The sequence below is a fragment of the Macaca mulatta genome, chromosome 4 (genome assembly GCF_049350105.2).
Source record: "Macaca mulatta isolate MMU2019108-1 chromosome 4, T2T-MMU8v2.0, whole genome shotgun sequence".
NCBI lineage: Eukaryota > Metazoa > Chordata > Mammalia > Primates > Cercopithecidae > Macaca > Macaca mulatta.
The window spans coordinates 155,819,501-155,835,000 of record NC_133409.1 but is presented as its reverse complement, the minus strand read 5'-3'; positions in this window follow the sequence as shown (position 1 = coordinate 155,835,000).

Here is a 15,500-nt window from a genome sequence, read left to right as displayed (position 1 = left end):
AAAGGTCAAATATACAATTTTGAACAGTACATATGACAGAGTGATGACTATATTAATGAATAGGAATTTAGAACTGATGAAGGAGTGGGATTCAAAATGTTATAAGTGAAAAAGGAAATTCATTACATGTGACAAAAGCTAAATAAAGAGTGAATGCCTAAAACGACATTGTTTCGTAATTATTACATTTTGGAATATGAAAACAAACAGTACTAAAACTCAAAACAGCAAGAACAATATAAGATGGAAAGGTATTAAGCTCCCTTATAATAAGGTAGGAATTAGAAGTGTACCCAGTATATACCCTCGACCAGTGGTGAATGGATGAATATGAAAAGCAATATTTTCGTGAGCCATAGTCAAAGCCAACAGCATTGCTTCTTTAATGAAGGAATACTCTTCCAGCATATAACAGTATATCTGATTTTGTTTTAAAAATAATTATTGGCCGGGCGCAGTGGCTCATGCCTGTAATCCAAGCACTTTGGGAGGCTGAGGCAGGTGGATCACCTGAGGTCAGGAGTTCAAGACCAGCCTGGCCAACCTGGTGAAACTCCGTCTCTACTAAAAATACAAAAATTAACTGGGCGTGGTGGTAGGCACCTGTAATCCCAGCTACTCGGAAGCTGAGGCAGGAGAATCACTTGAACCTGGGAGGCGGAGGTTGCAGTGAGCCAAGATCGCAGCATTGCACTCCAGCCTAGGTGACAGAGCGAGACTCTGTCTCAAAAAAAAAAAAAAGAACAATAATTATTAACATTTTGTCACGAAATTTTGGCCATCAAATTTAAAAGTTAATATCATTGTGCAGCACTTTCAGCCAATAGATTCTTTTTTTTTATTAACACTGTTGCACAGTAGAGTGATTGATGCCCTATCCTTTTCACCTAACATTGAATCTCATTTGTCTCTGTTACTGCCTTTTTAATCTATTACTTCTTTTTTAATCTAGAAGAAAAATTATTCATTGTTGATGAGATCTATAAAGCAACTAGTTTTTTTGTTTGTTTCTGGTTTTTTTTTTTTTTCTTTGAGACAGAGTCTTGCTCTGTCACCCAGGCTGCTGTTGCCCAGGCTAGAAAGCAATGGCGCAATCTTGGCTCACCACAACCTCCGCCTACCAGGTTCAAGTCGGGAGGCTCAGCCTCCCGAGTGGCTGGGATTACAGGCGCATCTTTTGAGTAGAGACAGGGTTTCACCATGTTGGCCAGGCTGGTCTTGAACTCCTGACCTCGTGATCCACCCGCCTCGGCCTCCCAAAGTACTGGGATTGCAGGTGTGGGCCACCACGCCCAACTTAAAGCAACTGTTTGAAGGCACTGATGAGCTGTCAACCCAGGCAAGCCTTGACAAACTACAATCCTTGAAAGAAGGGAATCACATGATATGAGTTTGCACATTCGAAGGTGCTTTCCTCCCAAAGGTGTGTTCTGTATTGCACCATTGTGGAATGGACCTCATGTGGAAAGAGGCAGTTGTACTGCATTAAGGAGACACTGGTCAGAGTTTGGGGCTACCAAAGTGCATAGAATTTGATGGTCAAAATTCAAGTGATGAGGGAACCACAGAGAAAGATCTCAAATTTGTATTATAAATTCTCTTTATATTACTGGCTAATTCCTAAGTTGTACCTACACAGGAAGATGTTCCAATACAGGAAAGAGCAACTGGAGGGCTAATGATCTGTGGAGATCCAGCAGCTGCATGATTCTAGGGAGACAGAGGTTGATGTTCATGCTTCTCCCAGTTGGAGCCCCATTGGTAAAATGGCTGTTGTTTTGAGACTTAAGAAATACTAACCCTTAGCGCTAAGTGATAAACCTTTAAGTGATAAACCTTTAAAGGACCACATGAAAGGCGTAAGGCTATGCCTTCACAGCAAGGAAAAACTAAACTAAACAAATTGTAACAAAGCTTCAGTCTTTGTTGTATTCCGGAAAAACTACCAGAAGACTATGAAAGTTTGGAAATAAAGCAGTTTGTGTCCTACACTCTACAGGTCAAAGAAGAAAACACAATAGAAATTTTAAAATATTTTAAGCTGAAAGATAATGAAAATAAGACGTATCATAATTTGTCTAATGCATCTAAAGCTGTTTATAGAGAACAACTTTTACTTTTAACTACATGTATTACAACAATAGAAAGGTTGAAAATCAGCGATGTAACTCAAGAGACTATAAAAAGCCAGCAATTTAAATGCAAAAAGTACAAGGAGCTATTAAAAATAAGTGCATAAATCAATAAAATGGAAAGCAAACATACATCACAGAAAATCAACAAAGTAAAAGTTTGGTTCTTTGAAAAGATTGATAAGACTGATTTTAAAAAGAGGGTAAGATAACATATGAATACTATCATTGGGAATGAAACAGATTATATGTATGTGTATACACATACACACACACACATATATATATATATATATATCCTAAAGATATTTTAAAAACAAGAAAGAGGTATTATAAATGTATTTATGTCAATATACATGAAACATTTGATGAAATAGATACATTCCTTGAAAAACACAATGTGGCCGGGTGCAGTGGATCACGCCTGTAATCCCAGCACTTCAGGAGGCCAAGGCAGGTGGATCACCTGAGGTCAGGAGTTTGAGACCAGCCTGGCCAATATGGTGAAACCTGGTCTCTACTAAAAATACAAAAATTAGCCGGGTGTGGTGGCACATGCCTGTAATCCCAGCTACTCGGGAGGCTGAGGCACAAGAATTGCTTGAACCTGGGAGGTGGAGGTTGCAGTGAGCCAAGATCGTGCCACTTCACTACAGCCTGTGCCACACAGTGAGACTCCATCTCAAAAGAAAAAAGAAAAAAAGACAAACAATATGCCACAACTGACACAAAAAGCAATAGGAAATCTTTATTGTCCTATACTTATTGGAAAAATTAAATCCATAATTTAAAGAGCCACTCGTATTAACCTCTAGGCGTAGGTAGATTCTCTTGTGAATTCTCACATACAAATAAGAGATAAATAATATCAGTCTTTCAGAAAGCCATTTAGAGAACTGAAAAAGAGAAAACATTGTTCGGCTAATTTGACTACACAGACGTAATTCTGAAACCAAAACTCAAAAAGAGAGTACAAGAACAGAATATTACATGCCAATATTTCTTTTAAACATAGACTCAACTTTTAACCAAAATATCAGCAAAGTAAATAGGGCATATTATTTTAAAACTCAAAACATTATGTTCAAATGAGATTTACTCTAGAAATGGAAATTTGGTTTAACCTTTTAAAATGTAATTTACCACATTAATAGAATAAATATAAAAACCAAATTTTCATCTAAGTAGACATAGAATAAGCATTTGATGAAATTCAATAATTCATGATTTAAAACTCTCAAATGAGAATAAAGGGGAATTTCGTTAGTCTAATAAAGCTTAACTACAAAACACCTACAATGAACCTGAGTTTGGGAACATGACAAGAATGCCCACGATTATCACTTCCATTCAATACTATGGTGGCAATAGTAGCTACTGCAGTAAAATAAGAAAAATAAATGATTGATATTAATATTGAGAAATAAATATAGCCTTCATTATTGGACGATAACTTGATTATGAGTGTACAAAACTGAGAAGAATCTAAAAAATGATTGGAATTAGTAAGTTTAGCATGGTACTGACTTCATAGTCAATATACAAAATATCAAATATACTCACATATACTAGCAACAAACAAATGAAAAATGAAATTTAAAAAAGTCAATTTTTGAGGATGAGTGCGGTGGCTCCCACCTGTAATCCCAGCACTTTGGGAGGTGGAGGCAGGAAAGTCTCTTGAGCCCAGGAGTTTGAGACTAGACAATATAGTGAGAGCCTATCTCTACAAAAACATTGTTTAAAAAAATTAGCCAGGTGTGGTGGTGCACACTTGTGGTCTCAGCTACTTGGGAGGCTGAGGTAAGACGATCGCTTGAACCTGGAAGGTCAAGGGTGCAGTAAGCCATCATCATGCCACTACACTCCAGCGTGGGTGACAAAATGAGATACTGTTTCACTAAACAACAGCAACAAATATTCCATTTACAACAGCATTAATAAATGTAAAAAAAGTGTGCAAAAAACTATAATAAAAACTAAAAAACATTATTGGGATAAATTAAAGAAGACCTAAATAAGTGAAGTGATTTATCAGGTTTACATTTTGGAAGATTTGATATTGTTAGGATATTAATTTTTCCTAAATTGATCAATAGATTCAATGAAATCCCAATCAAAATCCCAGTATGTATTTTTGTGGAAATTAAGTATATTTTTGTAAATGCAAAAGAATTTGAAAAATCATGTCTATATTGTAGAAAATTAGCTAAGCTTGAAAATTTATGCTGCCAATTTACAAAATAGGTTATAGGTCAATTCAGTCAAGTAAGAATGATCTTTATAATCACATTGAGTAAAATAAACCTTGATTCCTATGTCACATTATAAACAAAATTATTTTATTATATAATAGACATCAATGTGATAGAAAAAAAGATACAATTTCTAGAAGAAAACACAGTAGAACATCTTCATGAACTTGGGCTAGGCAAAGATTTCTCAAACAGTACATAAGGAATATAAATCATTAAATAAGATGTGTTGGGCTTATTTTAAATAAGGGATGTATTGGCTGCAAAAGACAGCATTAAAAGAGTGAAAACACAGCCAAGAAACGGAGAAGGCATTTGCAATATCTGTATCTATATCTATATTTATATCTATATCTGAAGCCATCAAATTATTAATATCTAGATTGATATCCTATATCGCCTAGGCTGGTCTCTAATTCCTGGGCTCAAGTGATCCACCCACCTCAGCCTCCCAAACTGCTGGGATTACAGGCAGGAACCACTGCACCAGGCCCAATCTGGTTGGTTGGTTGGTTGGTTTTTGAGACAGAGTCTCACCCTGTCGCCAGAGCTGGAGTGCAATGGTGTGATCTCGGCTCACTGCAACCTCCACCTCCCAGGTTCAAGCAATTCTCCTGCCTCAGCCTCCGGAGTAGCTGGGATTACAGGCGTATACCACCATGCCCGGGTAATTTTTGTATTTTTAGTAGAGACGGGGTTTCACCATGTTGGCCAGGCTGGTCTCGAACTCCTGACCTCAAATAATCTCCCTGCCTCGGCCTCCCAAAGTGCTGGGATTACAGGCGTGTGCCATATTCCAATCACTGTCCACAACACTTTCACTTTTTTTTTTTTTTTTTTTTTAGACGGAGTCTCACTCTGTCGCCAGGCTAGAGTGCAGGGGTGTGATCTCGGCTCACTGCAACCTCCGCCTCCCGGGTTCAAGCTGTTCTCGTACCTCAGCCTCCCGAGTACCTGGGACTACAGGCGCACGCCAGCACGCCCACCTAATTTTTGTATTTTTAGGAGAGACCATGTTGGCCAGGATGGTCTCAATCTCTTGATCTTGTGATCCGCCCGCCTCAGCCTCACAAAGTGCAGGGATTACAGGCGTGAGCCACCGTCCCCAGCCGCACCCAGCTAATATTTTGTATTTTTAGTAGAGACAAGGTTTCACCATGTTGACCAGGCTGGTCTTGAACTTCTGACCTCAGGTGATTCGCCCGCCTTGGCGTCCCAAAGTGCTGAGATTACAGACATGAGCCTCCGCGCCCAGCCCAACTTTTAATTTTTAATTTTCACTTGTTTGTTTTTAATATACAAATACATTTGAATTTTTGTATCTTGACCATAAAACCAGCTACCATGCTAATTCTTTTATTAATTCCAACTTTCAGATTTTTCGTTTTACTTTAGCCTCAAGGAAACCCTTTGTTGGCTGGGCACAGTGGATCATGCCTGTAATTCCAGCACCTTGGGAGGCTGAGGTGGGTGGATCACCTGAGGTGAGGAGTTCGAGACCAGCCTGGACAACATAGTGAAACCCCGTCTCTACTAAAAATACAAAAATTAGCTGGGTGTGGTGGCGGGCCCCTGTAATCCCAGTTACTCAGGAGGGTGAGGCAGGAGAATCACTTGAAACAGGGAGGCAGAGGCTGCAGTGAGCCAAGACCATGCCACTGCACTCCAGCCTGGATGACAGAGCAAGACCCTGTCTCAAACAAACAAACAAACAAAACCTTTATTATGTCTTGTAATACACGTCTGTTAATGACATACTGTCTCAACTTTTGTTTGACTTAAATTATCTTTATTTTTCACCAGTCAGATCGGATTAGGGCACCTTAATGGTCTCATTCAAACTCAATCACTTATTTAAAGGTTCCATCTCCGCATCCGGCCATATTCTGAGGTACTGGAGGTTAGGACTTCAACAGGTAAATTTTGAGGGGACACAATTCAGCCTATAACAACTTCAGACAAAGCAGGCAAACACTATGCAAAAATGGCTTCATTGCTGAAATCTTAAAATGTTAAGGAAGATCTAATATACAGGAAATAGAAAAAATGAAAACTCTTCACAATTCATTTTATAGGGCCAGCATAATCTTCATACTAAAACCTGACAAGGAATTACTAAAGAAGAAATTACAAGTCAATCTTTGTGTTAAACATTCTAGATATAAAACCACTAAACACAGTAAGAGCAATCAGACCCAGTAATATGCAGAAAGAACAGTCAAATGTTAAGCTGTAATGTGTGTTTCAGTAACATGAATTATTTTAATATAAAAAAATCACTTTAAATTTACCACAAAGTGAAAAAAAAACAAATAATCTTACCAGTAGATGCAGTAAAACTATTTGACAAAATTCAACACTACATTGGTTTAAAAAAAAAGGGCAGTCTATGTATGGAAAGGAAATTTCTTAATCCCAGAATGCATATATACAAAATCCTGCATTTAATATCCTAATTATAGTAAATATTTAACACTTTCTCCCAGATATTGGGACCAAGACAAACATGACCACTATCACCACTGCTATTCAACACTGTATTGGGGATCATAGGCCATTGCATAAGACAAAGTATTAAAAGATATTAAGATTGAAAATGAAGAAATAAGACTGCCATCATTTGCAGATAATGTATTTATATATTTGAAAAATCTCTAAACTCTAAAAATTTTTAGAATCATTAAGTGAAAATAAGTTTACAGGGTACAAAAACCAATATTCAAATATATGTTCTATTCATATATACTTTGAAAAAATAGACAATACATTTTTAAAATGTGATTTATAATATCAAGAACACTATCAATAACCTACTAATAAATACAATAATAAATGTAATAAAAATATGTAAGAGTGGTACATTAATAGCTACAAATCACTGTGCACAGAATTTTTAAAATATCAAAATAAATGAAGGGATATAACATATTCATTGAAAGGCTCAGATTCAATGTAATCAAAATAAAATATTGAAACAGGACTTTTGGTAGAATTGACAAGTTGTTTCTAAAATGCATGTGCAACTGGAGAGGACCTAGAATCACCAAGGAAATCTTGCAGAGGAAGAGCAAATCTGAAGACTTTCACTACCACATAATGAGATTTCTCTTATTCTAAAGATACACTGATTAAGAAAGTGTTACTGACATAAAGATAGAGACCAATGAAACAAAATGAATCTACCTTTGTAAAACCACATAAAATGCAATTCAATCGGGGAAAGAGGTAGATTTTTCCAAAGGTGGTGCTGAATCAACTGGATATACAAAGGAAGACAATGTAGGCACTGACGTCTTCCTTAAATTATTCCCTAAAAAAATTCAAGATGGATTAAAGATCCAAATGTTCAAGTTACAACAATGAAATTATAAAGGAAAACAATGAACTATCTTCATGAACTTTGGGTTGGCAAATACTTCCTGTTTAATAAGCACCAAAAGCAATAACTATAAAAGAAACAGATTGATAAATTGACCTTCTTTTAGACTTCAGAACTTCAGTCATCCAAAGACATCATCAACAATGTGAAAAGGCAACGCACAGAATAGAAGATATTTGTAATACATATTTATGACAAAGGATCCATGTCTAGTGTGATGGTTAATACTGAGTGTCAATTTAACTGGATTGAAGGATGCAATATTGATCCCGGGTGTGTCTGTAAGGGTGTTGCCAAAGGACATTAACATTTGAGTCAGTGGGCTGGGGAAGGCAGACCCACCCTTAACTGGGTGGGCACCATCTATATAAAGCAGGCGGAAAAACTTGAAGGGACGAGATGGGCCTAGCCTCTCAGTATTGGGGTCCGCGTGTTTCCTAAACAAAGGAATGAACACACAAGACAACACAGGACAAGACATACATGGCGGCCGCCCTGAACAGCACACTCTGCTTTATTTTATCCAGCCCTTTGTGGAATGTTGCCAAGTCACGGGACATGTGTTGCTTCTCTGACCTTTCCTTGACTTGCAAGATCAGTAAACATTGACCAGTTCCCAGAGTCCGCTGTTTACAGCTGGCTCCTTTATCCTTCTTGTTTGCAGAGAAGGAATGTCCTGCTTTGTTTGCAAGAGCAGGGCTTATTGGGAACATCTCGTTTGCGAGCACACAGTCCTCTACGTCTCCCCCTTCTTTATTTACAGGTTTGAATTTTTTTTTTAAACCATCATTACATATTGGGCTCACTGGGATTCGGTGTTTGCCCTTTGGCACCGTTTCTAGTAGACTGTGAAAATGACAAAGGCAAAAACAACAATCAATACATTACTAGAAACAGAAGTCAGTAAAGCTTTTACAGTACTCATAGGGTTTAAAGATTTCAGGCTTTGCGCAATACCAGTCATTAAATCTGCACCAGTCAACAATGGTAACTGATTACAAAACGTTTTAGAAATATTGTGTGTTAGTTCTTGTATTTCCAGGAAAAGATTGTTATGGCCAATTAAAAGTCTTTTTATCTCTGTCCAATTATGTACAGTGCTGTTAAAAGGAACAGGGGTAATACAAAATTGAGTAGTATTCCAGTCACATTTTAACAAGTCTCGAGTATTTAACACTGTCAGCTGATCCCCTATCCAAGAAACCACTTGTTCTAAGTTATCTACTTGTTCAGTCAAATGAGCATCGATGTCTAGTTGTTGTTGCCATAACAAGTGAGATTGTTCATGCTATTGCTGCACGAACTCTGCATTTTGGATACTCTGATGTAACGCCAGTCCAGCAACAGCAGCGGTGGAAGCAATGGCCACAAGTCCCACTACTGCTGTTACAACGATCCCAACCGCTCTCCGGCTGCGGTGGACAAGATCTTGCATTACTTTGTAAATCTGAGTAACCCCAGTAGATTCACTCCAGGTGTGTGTCAAGTTCATAGGTAACCAGGTTTCTTTTTTAGCTCTTAAAATATATATATCGGAGTGAGTCTCATTCCAATTATTATGCCACCAAGTAGTATTTATACAGCTTAAAAATGTACAATTGTCTGTACAGTTAACTACTCCTGTATTATTATCCCATTTAAAGATTCTTGCTAACAACAAGTAAGGTTTTTTTTTAACACAAGCAATGACATATCTAGATCTGTTTCGATGTAAAGATATATGGAAAGGATTAGAAAGATTAGTGATATTTAAGGACATGTTTCCTGTAAAAGTAGACATTGGTTTACCAGCAGCTAGTAACTTCCCTATATGACTTTGTATTTGTGAGGTGTTGGCCAAATGTGGCATAGGGGGCGACGAGCCACCATCATGTCAAATAATAGTTTCATTACCATCAGCATAAATGCTGTGATTATTTCTATGCCATCGTAGGCTAATGTGGCTAAACTTAGTCTGAAAATCTCCATGCACACTCTAGTCAGTGACAAGGTATCTGTAATTCCTACCTTTTACCTCTAATAATAATTGTGGTCCACTTTCTCTACATTTAGTCCACTCTAATTGGGAAACACCTCCGGACACGTCAGGAATAGGACATAAGGATAATGTAGTAGGCAAGGTTTCATTAAGCAGAGCAATATGATTATATTTAAAACTCTGAGTAACAACAATCATAGTAAAGGCAGCAACGTGACTATGATTTTAGCGCACAGCCCAAGCCTCATGAGAAGGATGTAAACAATGTGGACTGTTCCCAAGACATATAGGTAACCCTTCCATCCCAAATTGATATGAACTGTTTACTGTACCCGTGTCTAACTCAGGATCCTGGTTTTAAAAAGGTGATGGCATCCAAGTAGTATCATTAGTAAATACTAAAACTTCTTTGTCTCCCTAGGCCACACCTTGATATAAGGGTGGAAAGGGAATATAAGTCCAATATGTGAATTCTCCAGTTGTTATTTGGCAATTCACTACAGCTAGTATAGCCAGAAATAAGGTCAGTGAGGTTTTGGGCTGTCCAGCTTGTTGAACAACCCCTTCAGCTTCTTGAGTAAGTTTTTTCAGCTGACCCTATGTCGGGGGTTCCGCTTGACGAGTTTCGTAGGTGAAGGTTTTCTGAGTACTTAGATTTAATTTTTGAAATGCTGCCAGGAAGTCTTCCGGCCGGCTCCTCTTCGCCATGGCACTGCTTTAACCGTCGGGATGGGAACCACTTATCTCCGGCACCTGTACGAACGAGAGCATAACCTCGACCCCACTGTAAAACTTTTCCTTTTAAATATTGGCCTTGTAATGAAGGATAGTACACCCACAAATTGTTAGCTTGTGGCTTTTCTAATGGTTGTTGAAAATGTTTTATTGCTGTAGATTGCTGTAATTGGCGCCAATAGTTAAGAAAATTTAAAGTAAAAAGAGCTTTCAGAATTTGATGTTTTGGGGAATCTCGTCCATTTCCCCCTGTTTGTTTTAAAAGTTGTAATTTTAAGGTAGTATTAGCTTTTTTAATAATTGCTTGACCTTGACTGTTAAATGGAATGCCAGTGGAATGACGAATGTGGTAGGAAGAGAGGAAGGCAGCCAATTTATGAGAGTAATAAGTAGGAGCATTGTCAGTTTTTAATTTAGTAGGAACTTCTATAACTGTAAAGGAAGTAAGTAAATGAGTAATAACAGAATTAGCTTTTTTAGAGGGTAATGGTGTAGCCCATTGGAAGTGTGACTAAGTATCAATTGTACGATGAACATATTTTAAATGACCAAAAGAAGAAATATAAGTTATATTTATTTGTTAAATATGATTTTGTGGAGTGTTTTGGGGATTTATACCTGGACTTAAAAAGGGTGCAATAATAGGAGCACAAGATGGACAGGTTTTGACAATAGTTTGGGCTTGATGGCGTGTTATAGAAAATCACCATTGTAATTTTAAACTGTTAGTATGATGTAATTGATGTTTATGTTGAGTCTGTTGGACATTATCAACAAGTAAAGAATTAATTTGGCTATTACCAAAAGTTAAAGGTCCTGGTAAAGCTGAATGTGAACGAATATGAGTGATAAAAAGGGGGATTGTACAGGAAGTAAGAGTCAAGAACAATAAGGAAAATAGTTTTTGTAAAGGGGTTTTTGGGAGTAATGGTAAAGAAGTTTGAGAAATATACTTAGTCACATATACAGTATATTGGGAATTACTAACTATATTATAAGGGGTTTGAGACCAATTTTGTAGTACCATAAGAATGGCAAAAAGTTTTTTTTGTTGTACAGATTTAAATGGATAGTGAGAAATTTTTGAATTATTTGATGTCCAGTATTTAGTTTTTTTATTGTTAGAAGTATTAGTAAAAAAGGTGGGACCTTTAACCGGAGTATAAGAAATAGGATTATAGGGCAGGAAAGAATATTGTTGTAGAAAAGTAAATAATCTATGATTGGGATAGTGTTGAGAAAAGGAACCAATACACTTAGTGTAAGTCACTTGTTATCTTTTATGAGTTTTTAGTAGAGATTTAATGTATTGATTAGATAATTGGGTAATAATTTTTATAGGGTTAGTTCCAAGTAATTGACGAGTTTTATGTTGTCCCTTAATAATTAATTTAGCCAATTTATTAATATAAGGGTAAAATTTTTAATGGCTTTATTAGTCAAAAATAGCCACTTTAGAATGTTATTATCCTGATGTAAGATGGCTGTTGGTGAATGAGGAGTATGAAAAAGACATAAAGAGAGTGGAAGATCGGGTATAATATAGTTAAGATGAGCTTTACTAATTTTATTTTTTATAAAAGACAATTTTTTTGTAGTAGGGGATAATTGCTGAGAACTGTTTAAATCTGAATTTCCTTTTAAGGTAGCAAACAAATGTTGTAATTTATAAGTAGGAATATTTAAGATGGGACAAAGTCAATTAGTATCTCTCAACAATTTTGAAAATTATTAAGGGTCACAAGTTGATTTCTCCTAATTTGAACCTTTTGTGGGCGGATTTGTTTTTTAGCCAATAGATACCCCAAATATTGAACGGGGAACTGAGTTTGTACCTTCTTAGGAGATATTTGTAAATTATAATGAATTAACTGTTGTTGTAAAACCTTAAAAACTTGATTTTGGAGGGTTACGTCAGGGGTAGCCAATAAAATATTATCCATAAATGATAAATTTACACAGTTGGAAACTGATTTTTTACAGGATTTAAAGTCCTATGTACGAATTTTTGACATAAAGTAGGGCTATTAAGCATACCCTGGGGAAGAACCTTCCACTGATATTTTTGAAGGGGCTGCCCATTATTATATTTAGGAATAGTAAAGGCAAACTTTTTACAATCTTGAGGTTGTAATGGAATAGAGAAAAAACAATCTTTGAGATTTATGACCATTAATTTTTAACTTTGTGGGATAAGGGTAGGATTAGGAAGACCAGGCTGTAAACTTCCCCTAGGTTGAATGTAAACATTTATAGTTTTAAGATTAGTTAATAAACGTCATTTTTCACTTTTTTTTTTTTTTTTAACATGACAAAGACAGGGGAATTCCATGCAGAAGTACTTGGCTTTATATGCCCCTCGGCCAATTGTTTTTTGACTAACTCTTTTAAAGCCCTAAGTTTTTCTTTAGATAATGGCTACTGTTTCACCTAAACAGGAGCAGTAGTTTTCCACTTTAATTATAAACATTGACGCTGGTGAACAGTGGCTATGAGTTTAAAGGATTGTAGCCCATTTTGAACATCATATTTTTGGCAGCTGAAGAAATATGAGGAATGTTTAAAAAAGCACCAAATTGTTGTAAAAGATCTTGTCCCCAAAGATTAATATTGATAGGAACAATATAAAAAAACACTTGACCTTGTTGACCTTTAGGACCGACACAGGTTAAAGGTTCTACGCTTTGATAAACCACAGAAGCAGCACCCAGCCAGTGAGTGTAACTGAAACTTGTCTTTTTTTCCCATTGCATAGGCCACTGATTTAAACAAATGATAGACACCTCCACCCCCATGTTAATTAACCCTTTAAAAACTATTTTATTAATGTGTAATGAACATAAGGGCTTTTGATCAGAAACTAAAGTTTCCCAAAAAACAGTGTTTTTTTTTGTGCTACTGAACCCTCCCTGTCAAGATATCTCCCTAGATAGGAACGGAAAAAAAGGCAATAAAAGTAATTGTGCAATACACTCCCCTGCCTCTAGGCGTATAAATTGTGAGACTTGTACCATAGTAAGAATTTCATTAGTAACATCAGGATCAATGATTCCTGGAATCACCATTAACCCCCGTATAGCACTGTTGTTTTGACCTAACAAAAGTCCTACATGTCCTTTTGGCAAAGGGCCACACACTCCAATAGCTAATTTATATACTCCTCTATTAGGAGACAAGGTATAAGGCTGAATAATAGTTAAGTCAGTAGAGGCACTCTGCTTAGTTGTCGCATAAAGCTGGGAAACTGGGGTAAGGTGTGGGATCCTTAAGGAGGACTCGAATTTATTCCTTGATGTTGTAGGCCATTGCTCAGTGGGTATTGTAGTAGGCTTGCATTGTAATTGTTGGGGCCCCAAGACTGTGGGGCCCGGCTCCCGTTTCCCGGGAGAGGAGACAGTAAATCTCCACTTTTATCAGTTTTGGAACGGCATTCATTTGTCCAATGTCGACCTTTGCCACAACGTTTGCACACCTCTGAAGGCAGCTTTCTGCCTTGAGGGATAAAAGTGTTCAATTTTTTACGACATTCTTTCTTGAAATGTCTAGGTTTACCACATTGAAAGCAAACACCTTGTTTGTTATTTTTTTTTAAGGCTGTAGATAGGGCTCCAGCAAATAATTGAGCATTATAAATAGCCCCTCCAACACCAGCACAAGCTCTAATATATTTATCTAAATTCGCCCCACTGGCCTTTAATGGTCTCAACAACTTTTGACAGTCAGCATTAGCATTTTTAAAAGACAATGTTTGTAACAAAATTTTTGAAGTAGGGCCAACACCCACAGTTTTTAAGACAGCATCTTGAAGATGGGCTACAAAATTTGGATATGGTTTATTTGTGCCCTGTAAAATCTTCACAAAGGAGAGGGAAGATTTTCCTGCTATTTTTACCTTATTTCAGGCCCTTAAAAACAAAGTCTTGATTTGAGTAAGGGCGACATCATCTAGGCCAGCCTGAGCATTAAGAGTAGCATATTGGCCCGTGCCTGTGAGTTGTTCCTCAGTGGGTCCTGGGGGATCACACGTAGCATTTTTTCTAGCCTGTACATGCGCCTTGTCCATCCACCAGCTGTGCAATTGTAACCACTGAGAACGATCAAGAACAGCCTTCCCCAAAGTCTCCCAGTCTATAGGAATCATCAAATTTTTTGATGAAAATGCATCAAGAAGACCAAGGATAAAAGGAGATTGAGGTCCATAGTTAGAAAAGGCAGCTTTTATTTCTTTCAAAAATTTAAATTGTAAGGCATTAAATTGGACATTATTGCCACCATTTGGAAACTGAGCATTAGGAGCAAAAGAAGCACGAATAATTGGAAACAGATCCAGCTCCTCAAATTTTCTTATCTTTTTTTTTTTCCCTCCCCCAGTGGCAGGAAAGGCACTGAGAAAACTTTGCCAGACAAAGGTAAGGAAGCTGGGGGGTTGGAGGCTCTGGAAAATCCCCTTCTAAAGGGGCAGAAGGAAAAGAAACAGGGAAAGCTCACAAAGGTGAATTAGAAGAATGTATCTGTAATATCTGTTGAAGCATTTCCATAATACGCTGCATGTCAGAATTTCCCTTAGAAGAAGGAAGAGTTGGCTGTTGCCCAGGTTGGTCTTGGATGCCTGGCCTCAAGTGATCCTCCCACCTTGGCCTCCCAAAGTGCTGGGATTACATATGTAAGCCACCACACCTTGCCTAAGTAAATTTTTAATTGACCTATAACACAATGTTGATGCAGAAAAGTATATAAACCATAACTATACAGCTCAAGAAATTTTCACAAAGTGAACACACCTATGAACCCAGAACTCAGACTGAAAAATAGAACCATTCCCACGATCTCCAACAAGTCTCTTCATGGCCTTTCTCAGTGTAACCACCTTCAACAGTCACCTTCCTGATTTCTAACACCACAGATTTGTTTAGCTTGTTTTGAGCTACAGTATATATAAACAAAAGCATGTATGCTTTTGTGTATGGCATCATTTCAATATTATGTTTGTGAGATCCTTCCAATTTGTGTGTAATTAAATT